At 36.7% G+C, this 5,386-nt stretch overlaps 1 pseudogene; it reads left to right on the top strand.

Moving 5' to 3' along the window:
• The first annotated feature begins 2,698 nt into the window (after positions 1 to 2,698).
• Positions 2,699 to 3,244, top strand: LOC102488301 (chromobox protein homolog 3 pseudogene; annotated as a pseudogene).
• The last annotated feature ends 2,142 nt before the right edge of the window (positions 3,245 to 5,386 follow it).

The raw sequence follows: 5,386 nt of genomic DNA, 5'->3' as shown, positions 1-5,386 counted from the left end.
CAAGAAGGACAGCTCTAGATACTAGAGGCAGTGAAGATAGGGGTGGTATGGGGTGGGTAATAGACAGAGGGAAGGAGAGGAACAGGAAGAAAAAAGTACTTTTAATTGACAAGATAATTAAAAGCTATTTGCTGATGATAATTTACATAGTAATGTCTTTGTCTTGACTGATATGCATGGTATTTATGCTGGAAAAAGCAATGTTGTACACTGTAAAGATATATGTGGTTAAATGTAAATTCAAATTTAAATATATACATATATATTTTTGCTTATATGTAATATTTGCTGGTAAAGTTTCATTGTAATTCTAATTTGTATGAAGTGTACACACTATCAGTATTTTAGATCTGGAGGGGATCTCTTTTACTTCGAGTAAGTATTTTTTTTGTATTTCATGAAGGATTGTCTTGGTAACTTATTTATGAGACTATGAAAATGCTTTAATTTAAGATGAAAATATGAAACCCTGAATAAAGAATGAAAAAAGAAAAAAAGGATTCAAACCAACAACCTAAGTCTTTACTGTAATAAAGAGCAAATTCAACCCCAAGTGTAAAAAGAAGAAACATTTTTTTAAAAAAGGAATCAATGAAATTGAAAACAGAAAAGCAACAGAGAAAACCAGTGAAAGAAAGAGCTACTTGTAAAGATGCATAAGTGTTAACTAATCTAATCAAGTAAAAAAAGCTGGGGGCTGGAGGTGGGCACAGCATATCATAGCACATTGGTTAAGTGCTGTGTATAGAAAATCAGATCCTATGTGACTGACTTTGGTTAGAGTCCGAACCCTGCAGCTTGATAAGCATGCCAAAGGCATCCAAAATCCTGATGTGATGGAGAAATGGAGAAAAAAGGACTATGGCATGACTAGGCTGCATTGGAGGGTGGGGGCTTTCTCTCTCTATGTGTGTGTGTATGCATGTCTATCTGACAAGTGTACATGTACTCTAGTGATTAAAAAAAGAATAAGAAAAGAGAGAAGACAAATTATGGATATTAGGAATGAAAGAAGGAACATCACTGTGAATTCTATATGTTAAAAGGATAATAAGGATTCAAAGCAAGGCAGACCATGAAAGACAGACTATACATTCCAGCTTAAAATATACTGAATATCTGCACTCCACAGCAGAAATTGAGGCCAACTCTAAATACTAGAGACAGTATAGAAAAGGGTGGGTATTAGGGGCTTGGTAATAGGAGAAGGAGGGGAGGGCATCAGGGAAAAATCTCCACATTTAATAGGTACAAAAACAAAAAGTTATCTGTTGATGATAAAACATGTATGGTAATGTCTATGACTTGACTAACGTGCACCATATTCATGTTGGGAAAAACTATGTTGTACACTGTAAAGATATACAGTAAATATAAATTTAAAAAAATAAAGGATAATAAGGAAATATTATGAACAACTTCAGACCAAGAGATTTCACAATTTAGGTAAAACTGACAATTTGTTTTGAAAGACCAAATTTCCAAAGTTGACTAAAAAAATAGAAAATTCAAATAAATTTATATTTTATAAAGACATCACATTTAGGACAGCTTCATGACCGGTGGTTAAGGTAGCCAGCTCCCATATGTCAAGCCATATGGTTCAAGTCCTAGAACTGGTTGTTTGAGAAACAAGCCAGGCTTGTGCACATGCATACCAAATATCCTGGAAGGAGGGAGAGATGAAGGGATTGCAGTGTGACCATTCTCCATGGGGGAAAAGGGTACTTTCTTTTCTTTCTCTCTGTTTCTTTTTTCTCTCTCTGGCAAGCACACATCTCCTAGCGAAACAAAACAAAACAAAAGATATGAAATTAATAATTAAAAATGCTACAGGACCAGTTGATTTTACTGGTAAATTAGATAACACCTTGAAGGAAAAGGTAATATCAATCCAATTAATAACAAAATATTGGGACCAGCAGTTAGCATAATGGCTATGTCCCTGGACTCCCACATAGTCGACTGCAGTTCGAGTCCTGGACCCAGTGGCTTAAACTCAGTCCAGGCGCGTGTGCGCCCAAGATCCCAAGAGGAGAATGAAGGGGAAGGGACTGCGGTGTGGCCATCCCCTTCGGGTTCTATGTTCCTCTCTGTCTGTCTGGCGAGCGCATGTGCCCTATAGCAGAAAAAATAAAAAAAAACTTCTCCAAAAAAAAAAATATATATATATTAGCAAATTGTATCTAGCAGTGTGTGTGTGTGTGTGTATGTGTGTGTGTGTGTGTGTGTGTGTGTGTGTGTTTGTGTAAAGAAGAATGTATCATGACCACATGAGCTTTATTCTGGGAATGCAAGATTGTATTAACATTTGAAAATAAATCATTTTAATTCACCATATCATCAGAATGAATGAGAAAATTCACATCATTATCTTTTTTAAGATAATCAGAGAGACAGAAAGTGAGAAATCGCCCCCCCCTCAGGGGAGATGGCCACACCACAATCTCTTCTCCTACATTCTCCTCTCAGGATCTTGGGCATGCACGCACATGCACTCAGCGTTGAGTTTTAAGCTACTGGGTTTAGAACTCAAACCACAATTGACTACGTGAGAGTCCAGTGACTTGACCATTACACCATCTGCTGGTTCCACATGATTATCTTAATAGGTTCAGAAAAAGCATCTGGGGAGACGCCATAGACCCGCTACCCAGAGCAGCTCGGAGTGGTGAACTCTTCAAGCTGCCAATAAAAAATGGCCTCCAATAAAACTACTTTGCAAAAAATGGGTAAGAAACAGAATGGAAAGAGTAAAAAAGTTGAAGAGGCAGAGCCTGAAGAATTTGTGGTGGAAAAAGTAATGGACCAACGCATAATAAATGGGAAGGTGGAATATTTCCTGAAGTAGAAGGGATTTACAGATGCTGACAATACTTGGGAACCAGAAGAAAATTTAGATTGTCTAGAGTTAATTGAAGCATTTCTTAATTCTCAAAAATCTGGTAAAGAGAAAGATGGCACAAAGAGAAAATCTTTATCTGACAGTGAGTCTGATGATAGCAAATCATAGAAGAAGAGAGATGCTGCTTATAAACCAAGAGACTTTGCCAGAGGTCTTGATCTTGAACGAATAATTGCTGCCACAGACGGCAGTGGAGAGTGGATGTTTCTCATGAGATGGAAAAATGAGGCAGACTTGGCACTGGCAAAAGAAGCAAATATGAAATGTCCTCAAATCATAATTGCTTTTTATGAAGAGAAACTAACTTGGCATTCTTGTCCAGAAGATGAAGCTCAATAATTGCTTGAGTTGTTTATATATAATCTGGGTCTTGGATTTTGATTTACTATTGTGGAGCAATAACTGCATTCTAATGAAAAAAATCAAGTTTGATATGTTTGTTTTGAAAGTAGTATTGGGGAATTGGGGGGGGGGTGTCCCGACCCAGAGGACAGTTGCACAGGTTTCCTGAGGGAAGGAGTGAGAGACAGGATGAACGACGCAGTGTTACAACACGGAGACAACAGTGTTACAACTCTTCAGGGTCGTCAGGAGACAACGCAATGTCACAGCTCTTCAGGGTCACCTGGAGATGACGCGGTGTAACAACTCTTCAGGGTCTTCAGGGTCATCTGGCGATTGTGGGCCAGGGATCGTGGTTACATACATGTTGTTGGGCGGAGTGTTGTATCACAATAGCACTGGTTACTTTGAACAAATAAAAGCTTTCTATAGTTGCTTCCTTATTGGGAAAAAGCATTTCATACTATGGTATTTTATCCTCTGCATTTGGGAGCAGGTTTTCTAGATGTTGGGGAAATGTTTCATCTTAATGAACTTGTGTTTAACTCACATGTCTCAGTACCAGTCTGGGTTTTTTGTTTTTATCTTTGTGTATGTGTATACATAAGATAATATGTAAATGGCTTTCTGGTTTTGAAAGCTTCACCAAAACAAAAACTGTGTATAAGTTCATGTGTCTGAGATAATGTCATGCTGAGCAACCTCAGAATAAGAAGTAAGTTTCTCCAAATTAAATTGAAAGTTCTCCTGAAGTCATAACCTTTCAAATTAAAAAATTCCTTTATAAATGGGCATTCTAAATTGGCTAACTTAAGAGCAACCATATCAGAGTTTTCATCTATCTATAGTCATGTATATTCAATAGTTTATTTGCAGAATTCCTGAAAGGAGAAATTGTACCATTATTAGCAAGCTCCCCTCCCAGATGACAAAAACAGACAAATCTGTGTTTAGCTAAGAAAGAGTTAGTTAAGTGGGCATTTTAATCCTCTAGTGAACTTTTCCTTTACAAAAAGTTGAAATCCTTATGCTCTATTGACTAAAGGTCATTATTCGTGAAATGTCTAAGATTTGGCTCATGGAAACTTAATCAGATGGTTAAAGATGCTAGCAGTTTAGGACTTGCTGGCATAAATGACTGAACAAATATGTGATCTAAATTATTGTGCATGTTTCTTTTCTTAACCCCAATTCATTCCTTATGTGTAGGTCTCAATCTTTCAGTATTTGGGTTACTGATTCAGCAGAATCAAGGAAAACCAATAACTTTGCAGTAATCAAAATGTTACCCAACCGTATATTATTTACTTTATTGTAAATACTGGTGAACAGTGGTCAATAAATAGTTTTATATTCCTTTACAAAAAAGAAAAAAGAAAAATCATCTGAAAAAAATCAAGATAAATTCAGGAAAACGAAACGAAACAAAATGAAAACCTCTTCCCAAACTAGAAATTGAAGAAAACTTTCTCAACCTGATAAAGGTAAAGGATATCTACGAAAAAGCTCTTAACATTGGGAGCAAGGCAAGAATTTTCACTCTTGTGTCTATTTAACATGTTTTTTCCCTTAATCTTTACAGTCATTGTACTTCGATAATTTCTAATCCACCATTTAAATGCAGAAATATGTAGTACCTACAGGGTTGATGACATGAACTCTGTCCGCAGCAAGCTTGAATGATGAGAAATCACTATGAACTAATTCCCTTAATGAATTTGTGTACTGAATCTATACATGTCATGGGCTGACTGTGTAATTGAGATTTTTCTAAAGTAACTTCCATGCAGAACTATAGGGTAGATATCAAAATGTACTCATTTGAAGGCGATATATAAACTTTAAAAACTCAAAAAAACAGCATAAAATGTTTTATAGGGCAACACTATAAGGCATGGAGAGCAACAGAATGGGAGGAGGAGAAGGTATCCTTCCAGTGGTGATGGCCATGCCACAAACTTTTCTCCATTCTCCTTATAGAATTCTGGGCATGCATGCATGTGCATGACTTGTTTTTCAAGCTGCCAGGTCTGGGATTCAAACTGTACTGTTGGCTATATGAGATCCAGCTGTTTTATTCATCACACCACCAGCTGACCCCTAACAAAATATCTTTTATCAGTAAAAGATGAGGGAAAG

Source organism: Tupaia chinensis, unplaced genomic scaffold, assembly GCF_000334495.1.
Source record: "Tupaia chinensis unplaced genomic scaffold, TupChi_1.0 Scaffold150208_1, whole genome shotgun sequence".
Taxonomy (NCBI): domain Eukaryota; kingdom Metazoa; phylum Chordata; class Mammalia; order Scandentia; family Tupaiidae; genus Tupaia; species Tupaia belangeri.
Note: the sequence above shows the minus strand (reverse complement) of the source record. Positions and strands in the feature narration are given on the sequence as shown.